The 15,181-nt window shown below is 35.1% G+C and overlaps 1 pseudogene; it reads right to left on the bottom strand.

The window, feature by feature from the left end:
- Positions 1-574: 574 nt before the first annotated feature.
- The window catches only part of LOC139900515 (enolase-like), a 77,938-nt pseudogene continuing 63,331 nt past the window's right edge, over positions 575-15,181 (bottom strand).

Genomic DNA, 15,181 nt, shown 5'->3' on the forward strand with positions numbered 1-15,181 from the left:
AAATCATCTTAAATCTATTTGTTTAAGAATACATAATATATTCATTTTAGTAGATAAATTTACTATTTAAATCTGTTCCTATATAGAAAGAAAATATATTAAAAATAAATGATTTTGAACATAAATAGTGAATAATTGTAATACTCGGTTGACATTTTGCTAGTGTTCATATTGATCTAATACGAGCTTATGAATATTTAAAATAAAAATGGAACTCTAAATCGATTATGAAGATTTTAGATTTGGTAAAAATATTTTTACCTTTCTAGATTAAATTTTAGTACTCCGTATATTGCATTTGAAACAGAAAATAAATAATTAACAAATCTTTTTTATTAGGTTTTAAACAGGTAATGACCAAAATAAATAAATGGACTTAAATTGAAAATTTGGGAGTTCTAGGAATACTTTTATATATTAACTGTTTAGCAATGGACACGATAACACTCCGGGAGAAAACTGCCTGTAGAATTACCCGGCTGCTGAACTGTATATTACTAACTCCCCTTCTATTCTCCATGTGATTTCAAAAAGTAGTTTTATTATTATTAATTAGTTATTATTAATATGCATCTTACACATACAGAGGGAGATAAACCGAACCACCTACACCACCCAAGCTAATCGCCACCACCCTCCACCATTTGCTATCTCTCTCCCTTTCTTCTTTAATCACCCTCGTAAAATACCATGAATCACCAACCGTCACCTTCATTTTATCATCACCTTTTGTTACTACTACTTCGTAGGAGAATCACCTCACAACCATCTCCGCCATCTTCTCCACCATCACAACTATTATCACCGGCCACCTTCATGGTCTTATCACCCACCGCCGGCACCCTATACAAACTCTCACAATCGAGCTAGTGTTATTTTGTTTTCTTTTCTATCTTCTTATTTTTTTTCTTTCTTCTTCTTCGTGTTTGTAAACCGATTGTAAGACAACCACCTTGGAAACATTACAACTGCTGCATAGTTTTTGCCGAGGTCCATCATAAAATTCCTGCTGGGCCGAAGTCTTATATGTTATGGTTGGGCCGAGAAGCAGCATGATTATTTTCTTTGTCGATTAAAGCTAATGGAGAAGAAATAACAGATATATTAGAAATATAGACTTGAGCTGAGTTATAAAAAAAACAAAAACAAAAGCAGAGAAGTGGTTAAGGGATGGTTTGGGTTATCGGGAGGTCGCGGGTTCGAGTCCTGTCTGAGGCGTTTATTTTTAGAAAAACCTTGAGGTAGTTTCTTGTTCTTTTAAAAATAATTATTATTATTGTTATTTTTATGTTATTAATATTACTGATTACTATTATTATTATTTGTTATTATTGTTAGTATTATTATTATTATTAGTGTTATTACTTATGATAAACTTTATTATTATTAATCATTGTTATTATTACTAAAATTAAAATTATTATCATTATTAGTAATATCACTAAATATTATTATTATTATTATCGTTATTATTGATTTTATAAGACTACTACTAATATAAGTATTACTATTATTAATATGATTAGGATTAGGATTAGGATTATTATTATTGTTATTATAAAAACTGTAACGACCCGCACTTTTTCGATCATTCTATACTTATAAGATTAATATTTACATAAATTAAACCTTACCAACATGATAAGCAATCCAAATTGTCTAGATTTATATTTCCGAAAAGAGTTTTACACAACGTTTGACCGTCTAGTTTGACCGATGATATCACGAACTATACAATATATGATAATTATACGTTTGTGTATATATATGTATATATACATATTTAACATGATTAATGAATGTTTTAATACCTCATTTTATATTAATAACAACAAGTTATATGTGTATTTTGAAACTACAAACTTAAGTTTTCAAAACGATAACAATACGTAACGTTATTTGACATATATACTTAAGACTTATAATGTTATACATATATTGTATAAGTAATGTATTTAATTACTTTTAAAGAACTTAAATACATAAAACCATATAAGTGTATTCACAAAAGATAGCTATATTTGAATCCTCATTTCATTTTTCACAAAATTTCTATACGTATACCTAGAGTATTTGTACTCGTATCATACCTAGCTCCTATACGTATTTACTAATAGTAAATACACATCAAAATCACCACCTAACCAGCCATTATTCATGCCCTTAGAGCTAGGTAATTACTTTTGGATGATTGCTTGACTAATTATACAAGAAAACAACTAAAACTTTTGTCCTTGTACACCATCAAAAACGCCACCATCACCACCTTAAATACTTCCATTCATTTCCCATTTTTGATTCACTTTCACTTCAATTATCTTAGCAAAAACACACACTCTTTCAAGAACTCTAAACTCCATAACACTTCAGCAACTTACCAAGAAGATCTAGCTTCAAAAACCATACTAAAACACCATAAGAAAACCATACAAAAACACTTCAAGAAATCCTTCCAAGAACACCAACTTACTTCCAATCTTTCATCCACTTCTATCACCCTTTTGATTCTAGCTTCTTACTCCTCTTTTACAGCAAACTTATCTAAGGAACTTGAGGTAGAATTTATGTTCATAACCTTATTCAATTCATATATATATAGCTATCATATTTTGTGGTATACAAGTTTAACAACAAGAACATAGTTTGAATGTTTTCAAACTTGTTTGCAAACTAAATAGATCCTTCTAACTTAACTTTTAAAATACTTCAAGACATGTAACATAACTTATTTATATGTTAATTTAACAAGGTAAAACTTGGTTTTTCAAAGTATAAGTATTTTTGGAAAAATGGTCATTAAATGATTTTGTTGTAACAAAAATGTTTAACTTCATATGTTTCACTAATGTTTCACTTATGCCGTATGATTTTGAATACAAACCAAGGTATTTACAGTTCATAGTCTTAAAGAAGAACTCGATCCAAGAAGATGGCAATTTGAATCAACGAAAACGGATTTGTAACGAAGAAACTATGACCGAAACAAAATTGGTTATCCTAGATCATTTCAACTACGGGATCAATTGGAAAAAAAATGATATAAATCACATATTTCTAAGATAACATGATATTTTATATATATGTACTTATAATTCAATTTTATATGGTTCAGGATCACCCGTAAACAATACGAGAAGATTAATCATAAGATCCCATGATTGTACGCAACACGTCATTTGACAACACCGGTACTTTATGTACGCAACACGTCATTTGACAACACCGGTACCATGGGTCAAGATTAATCTCGACCAATACATATACGTTGGGGTTTTATTTATTTCGTTGGGGGTTTTATTTATTGCGGGTATATTAAACATCTAAAAATGAACCATTAAAAATTGAATTGCTAACCTCGGACAGCTAACTTCGGACTAAGGAAATATTCAAAGTATTAAAAGTATAACAAGTATATATATATATATAACGTTTGTTTTAAAATGAAAACATATTGATATATTATATATGGATAGGTTCGTGATATCAACCGGAAGACCGAGTCAAAATATATATATCATCAAGACAAGGGTGAGTATATAGTCCCACTTTTAAACTCTAAATATTTCGGGATGAGAATACATGTATTTTATGTTTTACATTATGGACACAAGTAACTGAAAAATATATTCTACGTTGAGTTGTACCACTGGCATACTTCCCTGTAGCTTGGTAACTAATATTTACAGCGGTATTGTAAACGCGAATCCTGTTGATAGATCTATCGGGCCTGACAACCTCAACCGGACTGGACGACCAGTATTCAACGGTTGCACAGTACTTCGTTTTGTGACTACACTTGGTACGGTGTAGTAAGATTTCATATTAAAGGGAATATGCGACGTGAAAATGTTAAGTATGGTTACCAAGTGCTCAACCACTTAGAATACTTTTATTAAACTGTTTATATACGAAATCTTGTGGTCTATATATATATTGCTGCCGGCATTAAACCTATATCTCACCAACTTTATGTTGACCTTTTTAAAACATGTCTATTCTCAGGTGATTTCTAAAGCTTCCGCTGCATCATGTTGGATCTAACCAGGATCTTGCGTACGCATGTTTGTGTCAAAAATAAAACTGCATATCCGAGACGTTGTATTGTAAAATATGCTAGAAACCGTGTTGTTGTCATCATTTGTAAAGTTTGTAAGTCGAAGATTATCGCTAAACGTTAATCTTCTTTTTATTGTCTTAAGCTTGTAACAAAAATAATGGTTATGGTTTGTAATGTATAATATATGCAGTTTTCTTTCAAAAATGTCTCATATAGAGGTCAATACCTCGCAATGAAATCATACGTTATCTAACGCGTTCTTATGGTTAAGGACGGGTTATGACATGTGGTATCAGAGCGTTGGTCTTAGCGAACCAGGTTTGCATTAGTGTGTCTAACCGAGAAGTCGTTAGGATACATTAGTAAAGTCTGGACTTTGACCGGGTCTGATTTAAAAAAAAAACCATTATCACTGTTGGTTAAAATTTATATGTAAATATTATGTAGTACTAATGGGTTAGTTGTTGTGTGATAGATGTCGGGCTCGAAACTTATTATCACATTCAGCGACTCCGAATCAGAACCTTCAGATTGTGTTTCAGTCATTAACATATCCGATGACGAAAGTGGTATTTTTGGGGAAGACTCACAATTTCCGGATGAACCAACTATAGAAATATCGGAAAGTGAACCCGAGGAGGAAAGTGAACCCGAGGAGGAAAGTGAATCCGAGGAGGAAAGTGAACCCGAGGAGGAAAGTGAACCCGAGGAAGAAATACAGGAAATTACAAAAGACGAGTTCGAACTAGGAAAGAAACGAAAGGCTAATGAATTAGAAAATTCAAATCCCGAGTTTAGTAAGGATGATGTGGCACCAACTCCACTAAACACTACCACCCCTATCCCCGCTATTCCTATTAGTGCTATCCCCGCATCTAGTTCTTCGGCACCTCAGCCAAAACGTAGGGAGACAGCTAGGATTCGCGTTGGGGGATTCCCTGGACATAAATGTTTTGGGAAATAGACCAAATGATGCGCTACCGTATTAAACCAAGGAATCACATAATGTTTTGTATAATATTATTAGTGTGGTTTGTTTAAAGTTTGATGTAAGCATATGTAAAATAGCGAAGTATGAAATGCAATAATTTTCCATGGTTAAGTATTATTTAGATTGTAGTAATTGATTCTGTACTAAGCTATTAAGTATGAACATTAACGGGTAGGTACTACCCAAGATATAATTATAAAACGCTAATAAGAAGAAAAGGCTTTTATAATAATACCTGGTTCATATTATTAACAAGCTATAAATGTACTATAAATACACACTACATCTATAATATTCCATGTGAATAATTATTTTCTTTCATTAGGAAATGGCGCGATTGAATCGAATGACGGAACAAGAACTCGAGGAACTCATCAACCAGCGAGTGAACGACAGAATGTTATGGGTTGAGGCTGCAAGAGCTGCTGCAGTTAATCCAAATCCTCGTGTAGGATGTTCCTACAAGACGTTCCAAGCTTGCAAGCCATCATCATTCAGTGGAACGGAAGGACCGATCGGTTTAACCCGATGGATAGAAAAGATGGAGACGGTGTTTAAAATCAGTGGTTGTGATGAAAAAGACATGACCAAGTTTTCATCGTGCACTTTACAAGATAGTGCACTCACATGGTAGAAGAATTATGTGAAGGCGGTAGGAGGAGATGTAGCTTATGATACTCCATGGGAAGAATTCAAAGCGATGATAATCACCGAGTATTGTCCAAGGAATGAGGTTATTAAGTTAGAAGATGAGTTACGAAGTTTGAAGGTGGTTGGTACTGAAATCACCAACTACAATCAGCGATTCATGGAATTGGTTTTACTATGTCCTGAATTGGTTCCAACCGAAGCACGGAAGATTGAAATGTACAAAGGTGGTTTGCCCAAAAAGGTCAAGGCAAACGTTACAGCATCGAAACCTAAGACAATTCATGAAGCTATAACCATGGCGAACGAGTTAATGGATCAGGTCATTCTGGATAAGAAAGCATTCACTACTGAGGTGAAGGTATCGAGTAACAAAAGGAAGTGGAACGGAAATTATGATCGAGGTTACCAACAGCAATCTTTTAAGAAACCAGAAACCCCGAAAGGTGCGGGTAGCGGTTCAGGCTTTGGTTACAAAGGACAAAGTCCTTTATGCAACCGTTGTCACAAACATCACTTTGGTTACTGTAGTGTGTTGTGCACCAAATGCAATCGACAGGGACATCTTGCTGAAGATTGTAAGGCTCTCGTTACAAATGCAAATGGTAACAAGACTCCTGCTACCAACGCAAATAGAACTGCTTTGGCTAACATTACTTGTTTTGGGTGTGGAAAACAAGGTCATTATAAGAGCCAGTGCCCGAATCAGAATGGCGGACCTGCACGTGGAAGAGCGTTTGTTATTAATGCTAGAGAGGCACGAGAAGACCCGGAGCTTGTTACGGGTACGTTTACCATCAATAACTTATCAGCATCTATTTTATTTGATACTGGCGCCGATAGAAGTTACGTGTGTAGAAATTTTTACACTAAATTGAATTGTTCATCATTACCTCTAGATGCTAAGTACTTGATTGAGTTAGCTAATGGTAAACTAATTAAAGCCGATAAAATTTGTCGTGATTGTGAAATAAATCTAGCCGGAGAAACGTTTAAAATCGACTTAATACCCGTGGAATTAGGAGGTTTTGATGTAATAGTCGGCATGGACTGGATGTCCAAAATAGGAGCGGAAGTTGTTTGTGCCAAGAAGGCAATTCGTATTCCTGGTAAGGATAAAATACCGGTGATGATTTATGGAGAGAAGGGTAATTCAAAGCTAAAACTCATTAGCTGTTTGAAAGCCAAGAAGTGTTTAGAAAAGGGATGTTACGCTATTTTAGCACATGTTAATAAAGTCGAAAAGAAAGAAAAGTGTATCAACGACGTGCCTGTGGCAAGAGATTTTCCTGAAGTTTTTCCGGAAGAATTGCCGGGATTACCTCCATTTAGATCTGTAGAATTTCAAATAGATTTAGTACCAGGAGCTGCACCAGTGGCTCGTGCGCCATATAGACTTGCACCGTCCGAATTAAAAGAACTTCAAAGTCAGTTAAAAGAATTACTAGACCGTGGATTCATACGACCAAGTACTTCACCGTGGGGAGCTCCGATTCTATTTGTTAAAAAGAAAGATGGATCTTTTAGGATGTGCATAGATTATCGTGAATTAAATAAGTTAACTATCAAAAATCGGTATCCACTACCGAGAATTGACGACTTATTTGATCAACTCCAGGGATCATGTGTTTATTCGAAAATCGACCTAAGATCGGGCTATCATCAACTACGTGTCAAAGAAGAGGACATTCCGAAAACTGCTTTTCGAACACGTTATGGTCATTACGAATTTTTGGTCATGCCGTTTGGGTTGACAAATGCGCCAGCTGTATTCATGGACCTCATGAATCGAGTTTGTAGTCCGTATTTGGATAAGTTTGTTATCGTTTTCATTGATGATATTCTTATCTATTCCAAGAGTGAGCAAGAGCATGAGCAGCATTTAAGGTTGATATTAGAGTTGTTGAGAAAAGAACAGCTATACGCTAAATTTTCTAAGTGTGCTTTCTGGTTGAAAGAAGTGCAATTTCTTGGTCACGTTGTTAATAGCAAAGGAATTCAGGTTGATCCAGCAAAAACTGAAGCTATTGAAAAATGGGAGACTCCTAAGACACCAACACAGATACGCCAATTTTTGGGTTTAGCCGGTTATTATAGAAGGTTTATTCAAGATTTTTCCCGAATAGCTAAGCCGTTGACAGCGTTAACGCAAAAAGGGAAGAAATATGAATGGACCTCGGAGCAGGAGAACGCATTTCAAATACTGAAAAAGAAGTTAACTACGGCGCCTATTTTATCGTTACCAGAAGGGAACGATGATTTTGAAATATATTGTGACGCTTCGCGACAAGGTTTTGGTTGTGTTCTTATGCAACGGAAGAAAGTTATTGCATTCGCATCCCGACAATTGAAGATTCACGAGCGAAATTATACGACGCATGATCTAGAATTAGGAGCAGTCGTGTTTGCATTAAAGATGTGGAGACATTACTTGTATGGGGTTAAATTCACTGTGTTTACTGATCATAAAAGCCTTCAACATATTTTTGATCAGAAACAGCTGAACATGAGGCAACGTAGGTGGGTCGAGCTGATAAACGACTACGATTGTGAGATTCGCTATCATCCCGGGAAAGCGAATGTAGTGGCTGACGCATTAAGCAGAAAGGAACGAGAACCAATTCGAGTACGAGCGATGAACATAAAAATTCGCATGAATCTCAACTCACAAATCAAAGAAGTTCAACGAGAAGCACTTACTAAAGAAAATATAGGAAATGAAATAACGAAGAAGTATGAGAAGCAACTTGTTATGCGGGAAGATGGAATTCGATATTTTGCAAATCGTATTTGGGTACCGAAGTTGGGTGGATTAAGGAAGTTGATATTGAACGAGGCACATAAGACAAGATACTCGATACATCCTGGAGTTGGAAAGATGTATCAAGATCTTAAGACACGTTATTGGTGGCCTAATTTAAAAACAGACGTTGCAACATATGTTGGGGAGTGTTTAACTTGTTCCAAGGTCAAAGCAGAACACCAGAAGCCGTCTGGGTTACTTCAACAACCAGAAATCCCAGAATGGAAATGGGATGGTATTACCATGGATTTCATCACGAAGTTACCAAAGACTGCCTGGGGATACGACACCATTTGGGTGATTGTTGATCGTCTCACCAAGTCTGCACATTTCTTGCCTATAAAGGAAACGGATAGAATTGAGAAACTATTACGATTGTATATAAAGGAAGTTGTTTCAAGACATGGAATACCTATTTCCATTATATCCGATCGTGATGGTAGATTTACCTCAAAGTTTTGGCAATCACTACAGGAGGCACTAGGAACTCGTTTGGATATGAGTACCGCATATCATCCGCAGACCGATGGTGTAACGACCCGCACTTTTTCGATCATTCTATACTTATAAGATTAATATTTACATAAATTAAACCTTGCCAACATGATAAGCAATCCAAATTGTCGAGACTGATATTTCCGAAAAGAGTTTTACACAACGTTTGACCGTCTAGTTTGACCGATGATATCACGAACCATACAATATATGATAATTATACGTTTGTGTATATATATGTATATATACATATTTAACATGATTAAGGAATGTTTTAATACCTCATTTTATATTAATAACAACAAGTTATATGTGTATTTTGAAACTACTAACTTAAGTTTTCAAAACAATAACTATACGTAACGTTATTTGACATAAATACTTAAGACTTATAATGTTATACATATATTGTATAAGTAATGTATTTAATTACTTTTAAAGAACTTAAATACATAAAATCATATAAGTGTATTCACAAAAGATAGCTATATTTGAATCCTCATTCCATTTTTCACAAAATTTCCATACGTATACCTAGAGTATTTGTACTCGTATCATACCAAGCTTCTATACGTATTTACTAATAGTAAATACACATCAAAATCACCACCTAACCAGCCATTATTCATGCCCTTAGAGCTAGGTAATTACTTTTGAATCATTGCAAGACTAATTACAAAAATACAAACTAGAATTTTGTCATGTTATCCTTAAAGATCACATTTTTAGGAGTATATATGTATCATCATTTTTGATTCATTTTTACTTCAATCTCTTAACTAAAAACACACACTCTTTATTACTCTCTAAACTCCATAACAATCCAGCAAAGTTCCATAAAGATCTAGCTTCAAAAACCATACTAAAACACCATAAGAAAACCATACAAAAACACTTCAAGAAAACCCTCCAAGAACACCAACTTACTTCCAATCTTTCATCCACTTCCATCACCCTTTTTATTCTAGCTTCTTACTTCTCTTTTACAGCAACTTCATCCAAGGAACTTGAGGTAGAATCTATGTTCATAACCTTATTCAATTCATATATATATAGCTATCTTATTTTGTGGTACAAAAGTTTAACAACAAGAACATAGTTTGAATGTTTTCAAACTTGTTTGCAAACTAAATAGATCCTTCTAACTTAACTTTTAAAATACTTCAAGACCTGTAATATAACTTATGTATATACTAATTTAACAAGGTAAAACTTGGTTTTTCAAAGTATAAGTATTTTTAGAAAAATGGTCATTAAATGATTTTGTTGTAACAAAAATGTTTAACTTCATATGTTTCACTAATGTTTCACTTATGCCGTATGATTTTGAATACAAACCAAGGTATTTACAGTTCATAGTCTTAAAGAAGAACTCGATCCAAGAAGATGGCAATTTGAATCAACGAAAACGGATTTGTAACGAAGAAACTATGACCGAAACAAAATTGGTTATCCTAGATCATTTCAACTACGGGATCAATTGGAAAAAAATGATATAAATCACATATTTCTAAGATAACATGATATTTTATATATATGTACTTATAATTCAATTTTATATGGTTCAGGATCACCCGTAAACAACACGAGAAGATTAATCATAAGATCCCATGATTGTACGCAACACGTCATTTGACAACACCGGTACTTTATGTACGCAACACGTCATTTGACAACACCGGTACCATGGGTCAAGATTAATCTCGACCAATACATTTATGATGGGGTTTTACGGGAGTTTTATTTATTTCGTTGGGGGTTATATTTATTCATTGCGGGTATATTAAACATCTAAAAATGAACCATTAAAATTGAATTGCTAACCTCGGACTGCTAACTACGGACTAAGGAATTATTCAAAGTATTAAAAGTATAACAAGTATATATTTATAACGTTTGTTTAAAAATGAAAACATATTGATATATTATATGGATAGGTTCGTGATATCAACCGGAAGACCGAGTCAAAATATATATATCATCAAGACAAGAGTGAGTATATAGTCCCACTTTTAAACTCTAAATATTTCGGGATGAGAATACATGTATTTTATGTTTTACGATATGGACACAAGTAACTGAAAAATATGTTCTACGTTGAGTTGTACCACTGGCATACTTCCCTGTAGCTTGGTAACTAATATTTACAGCGGTATTGTAAACGCGAATCCTGTTGATAGATCTATCGGGCCTGACAACCCCAACCGGACTGGACGACCAGTATTCAACGGTTGCACAGTACTTCGTTTTGTGACTACACTTGGTACGGTGTAGTAAGATTTCATATTAAAGGGAATATGCGACGTGAAAATGTTAAGTATGGTTACCGAGTGCTCAACCACTTAGAATATTTTTATTGAAATGTTTATATACGAAATCTTGTGGTCTATATATATATATTGCTGCGCACTAAACCTATATCTCACCAACTTTATGTTGACGTTTTTAAACATGTTTATTCTCAGGTGATAATTAAAGCTTCCGCTGCATTATGTTGAATCTAAGCAGGATCATGCGTACTCATATTTGTGTCAAAAATAAAACTGCATATCCGAGGACGTGTGTTGTAAAATATGCTAGAAATCGTGTTGTTATTATCATTTGTAAAGTTTGTAAGTCGAAGATTATCGTTAAACGATAATCATCTTTTTATTGTCTAAAGCTTGTAACAAAAATAATGGTTTGGTTTGTAATGTATAATATATGCAGTTTTCCTTTTTAAAAATGTCGCATATAGAGGTCAATACCTCGCAATGAAATCATACGTTATCTAACACGTTCTTATGGTTAAGGACGGGTTATGACATGTGGTATCAGAGCGTTGGTCTTAGCGAACCAGGTTTGCATTAGTGTGTCTAACCGAGAAGTCGTTAGGATACATTAGTAAAGTCTGGACTTTGACCGGGTCTGATTTAAAAAAAACCATTGCTTATCACTGTTGGTTAAAATTTATATGTAAATATTATATAAGTACTAATGGGTTAGTTGTTGTGTGATAGATGTCGAGCTCAAAAATTGTTATCACAATCAACGACTCCGAATCAGAATCTTCAGATTGTGTTTCAGTCATTAACATATCCGATGACGAAAGTGGTATTTTTGGGGAAGACTCACAATTTCCGGATGAACCAACTATTGAAATATCGGAAAGTGAACCCGAAGAGGAAAGTGAACCCGAGGAGGAAAGTGAACCCGAGGAGGAAAGTGAACCCGAGGAAGAAATACAGGAAATTACAAAAGACGAGTTCGAACTAGGAAAGAAACGAAAGGCTAATGAATTAGAAAATCCAAATTCCGAGTTTAATGAGAATGATGTGGCACCAATTCCACTCAACACTACCACCCCTATCCCCGCTATTCCTATTCGTTCTGTCCCGGCATCCAGTTCTTCAGTCCCACAGCCAAAATATAGGCAGACAGTTAGGATAAGCGTTAAGCAAATCTTTGTGTCTAAACGTCCTAGAAAATAGACCGAACGATGCACTGCCGTATTAAACCATGGAACCGAATAATGTTTTGTATAATATTAATAGTGTGGTTTGCTTAATGTTCGATGTAAGATAAGCATATGTAAAATATTGAAGTATGAAATGCAATAATTTTCCATGGTTAAGTATTATTTAGATTGTAGTAATTGATTCTGTACTAAGCTATTAAGTATGAACATTAACGGGTAGGTACTACCCAAGATATAATTATAAAACGCTAATAAGAAGAAAAGGCTTTTATAATAATACCTAGTTCATATTATTAATAAGCTATAATGTACTATAAATACACACTACATCTATAATAATCCATGTGAATAATTATTTTCTTTCATTAGGAAATGGCGCGATTGAATCGAATGACGGAACAAGAACTCGAGGAACTCATCAACCAGCGAGTGAACGACAGAATGTTATGGGTTGAGGCTGCAAGAGCTACTGCAGTTAATCCAAATCCTCGTGTAGGATGCTCCTACAAGACGTTCCAAGCTTGCAAGCCATCATCATTCAGTGGAACGGAAGGACCTATCGGTTTAACCCGATGGATAGAAAAGATGGAGACGGTGTTCAAAATCAGCGGTTGTGATGAAAAAGACATGACTAAGTATGCATCGTGCACTTTACAAGATAGTGCACTCACATGGTGGAAGAATTATGTGAAGGCGGTAGGAGGAGATGTAGCTTATGATACTCCATGGGAAGAATTCAAAGCAATGATAATCACCGAGTATTGTCCAAGGAATGAGGTTATTAAGTTAGAAGATGAGTTACGAAGTTTGAAGGTGGTTGGTACTGAAATCACCAACTACAACCAGCGATTCATGGAATTAGTTTTACTATGTCCTGAATTGGTCCCAACCGAAGCACGGAAGATTGAAATGTACAAAGCTGGTTTGCCCAAAAAGGTCAAGGCAAATGTTACAGCATCGAAACCTAAGACAATTCATGAAGCTATAACCATGGCGAACGAGCTAATGGATCAGGTCATTTTGGACAAGAAAGCATTCAATACTGAGGTGAAGGTATTGGGAAACAAGAAAAAGTGGAATGGAAGTTATGATCGAGGTAACCAACAACAATCTTTTAAGAAACAAGAAAACACGCAAGGTGCGGGTAGTGGTTTAAGCTTTGGTTATAAAGGACAAAATCCTTTATGCAACCGTTGCCACAAACATCACTTTGGTTACTGTAGTGTGTTATGCACCAAGTGTAATCGACAAGGTCATCTTGCGGAAGATTGTAAGGCTCTCGTTACAAATGGCAACAAGACTCCTGCCACCAACGCAAATAGAACTGCTTTGGCTACCATTACTTGTTTTGGTTGTGGAAAACAAGGTCACTATAAGAGTCAGTGCCCGAATCAGAATGGCGGACCTGCACGTGGAAGAGCGTTTGTTATTAATGCTAGAGAGGCACGAGAAGACCCGGAACTTGTTACGGGTACGTTTACCATTAATAACTTATCAGCATCTATTTTATTTGATACTGGCGCCGATAGAAGCTACGTGTGTATAAATTTTTACACTAAATTGAATTGTTCATCATTACCTTTAGATGCTAAGTACTTGATTGAGTTAGCTAATGGTAAACTAATTGAAGCCGATAAAATTTGTCGTGATTGTGAAATAAATTTAGCCGGAGAAACATTTAAAATCGACTTAATACCCGTAGAATTGGGAGGTTTTGATGTAATAGTCGGCATGGACTGGATGTCCAAAATAGGAGCGGAAGTTGTTTGTGCTAAGAAGGCAATTCGTATTCCTGGTAAGGATAAAATACCGGTGATGATTTATGGAGAGAAGGGTAATTCAAAGCTAAAACTCATTAGCTGTTTGAAAGCCAAAAAGTGTTTAGAAAAGGGATGTTACGCTATTTTAGCACATGTTAATAAAGTCGAAAAGGAAGAGAAGTGCATCAATGACGTGCCTGTGGCAAGAGATTTTCCCGAAGTTTTTCCGGAAGAATTGCCGGGATTACCTCCATTTAGATCGGTAGAATTTCAAATAGATTTAGTACCAGGAGCTGCACCAGTGGCTCGTGCTCCATATAGACTTGCACCATCCGAGTTAAAAGAACTTCAAAGTCAGTTAAAAGAATTACTGGACCGTGGATTCATACGACCGAGTACTTCACCGTGGGGAGCTCCAATTTTGTTTGTTAAGAAGAAAGATGGATCTTTTAGGATGTGTATAGACTATCGTGAATTAAATAAGTTAACTATCAAGAATCGGTATCCACTACCGAGAATTGATGACTTATTTGATCAATTGCAAGGATCATGTGTTTATTCAAAAATCGACTTAAGATCGGGCTATCATCAACTACGCGTCAAAGAAGAGGACATTCCGAAAACTGCTTTTCGGACACGTTATGGTCATTACGAATTTTTGGTTATGCCGTTTGGATTGACGAATGCGCCAGCTGTATTCATGGACCTCATGAATCGAGTTTGTAGTCCGTATTTAGATAAGTTTGTTATCGTTTTCATTGATGATATTCTTATCTATTCCAAGAGTGAGCAAGAGCATGAAGAGCATTTAAGGTTGATACTGGAGTTGTTGAGAAAAGAACAACTGTATGCTAAATTTTCTAAGTGTGCTTTCTGGTTGAAAGAAGTGCAATTTCTTGGTCACGTTGTTAATAGCAAAGGAATTCAGGTTGATCCAGCAAAAATTGAAGCCATTGAAAAATGGGAGACT

Source organism: Rutidosis leptorrhynchoides, chromosome 3, assembly GCF_046630445.1.
Source record: "Rutidosis leptorrhynchoides isolate AG116_Rl617_1_P2 chromosome 3, CSIRO_AGI_Rlap_v1, whole genome shotgun sequence".
Classification (NCBI taxonomy): Eukaryota; Viridiplantae; Streptophyta; class Magnoliopsida; order Asterales; family Asteraceae; genus Rutidosis; species Rutidosis leptorrhynchoides.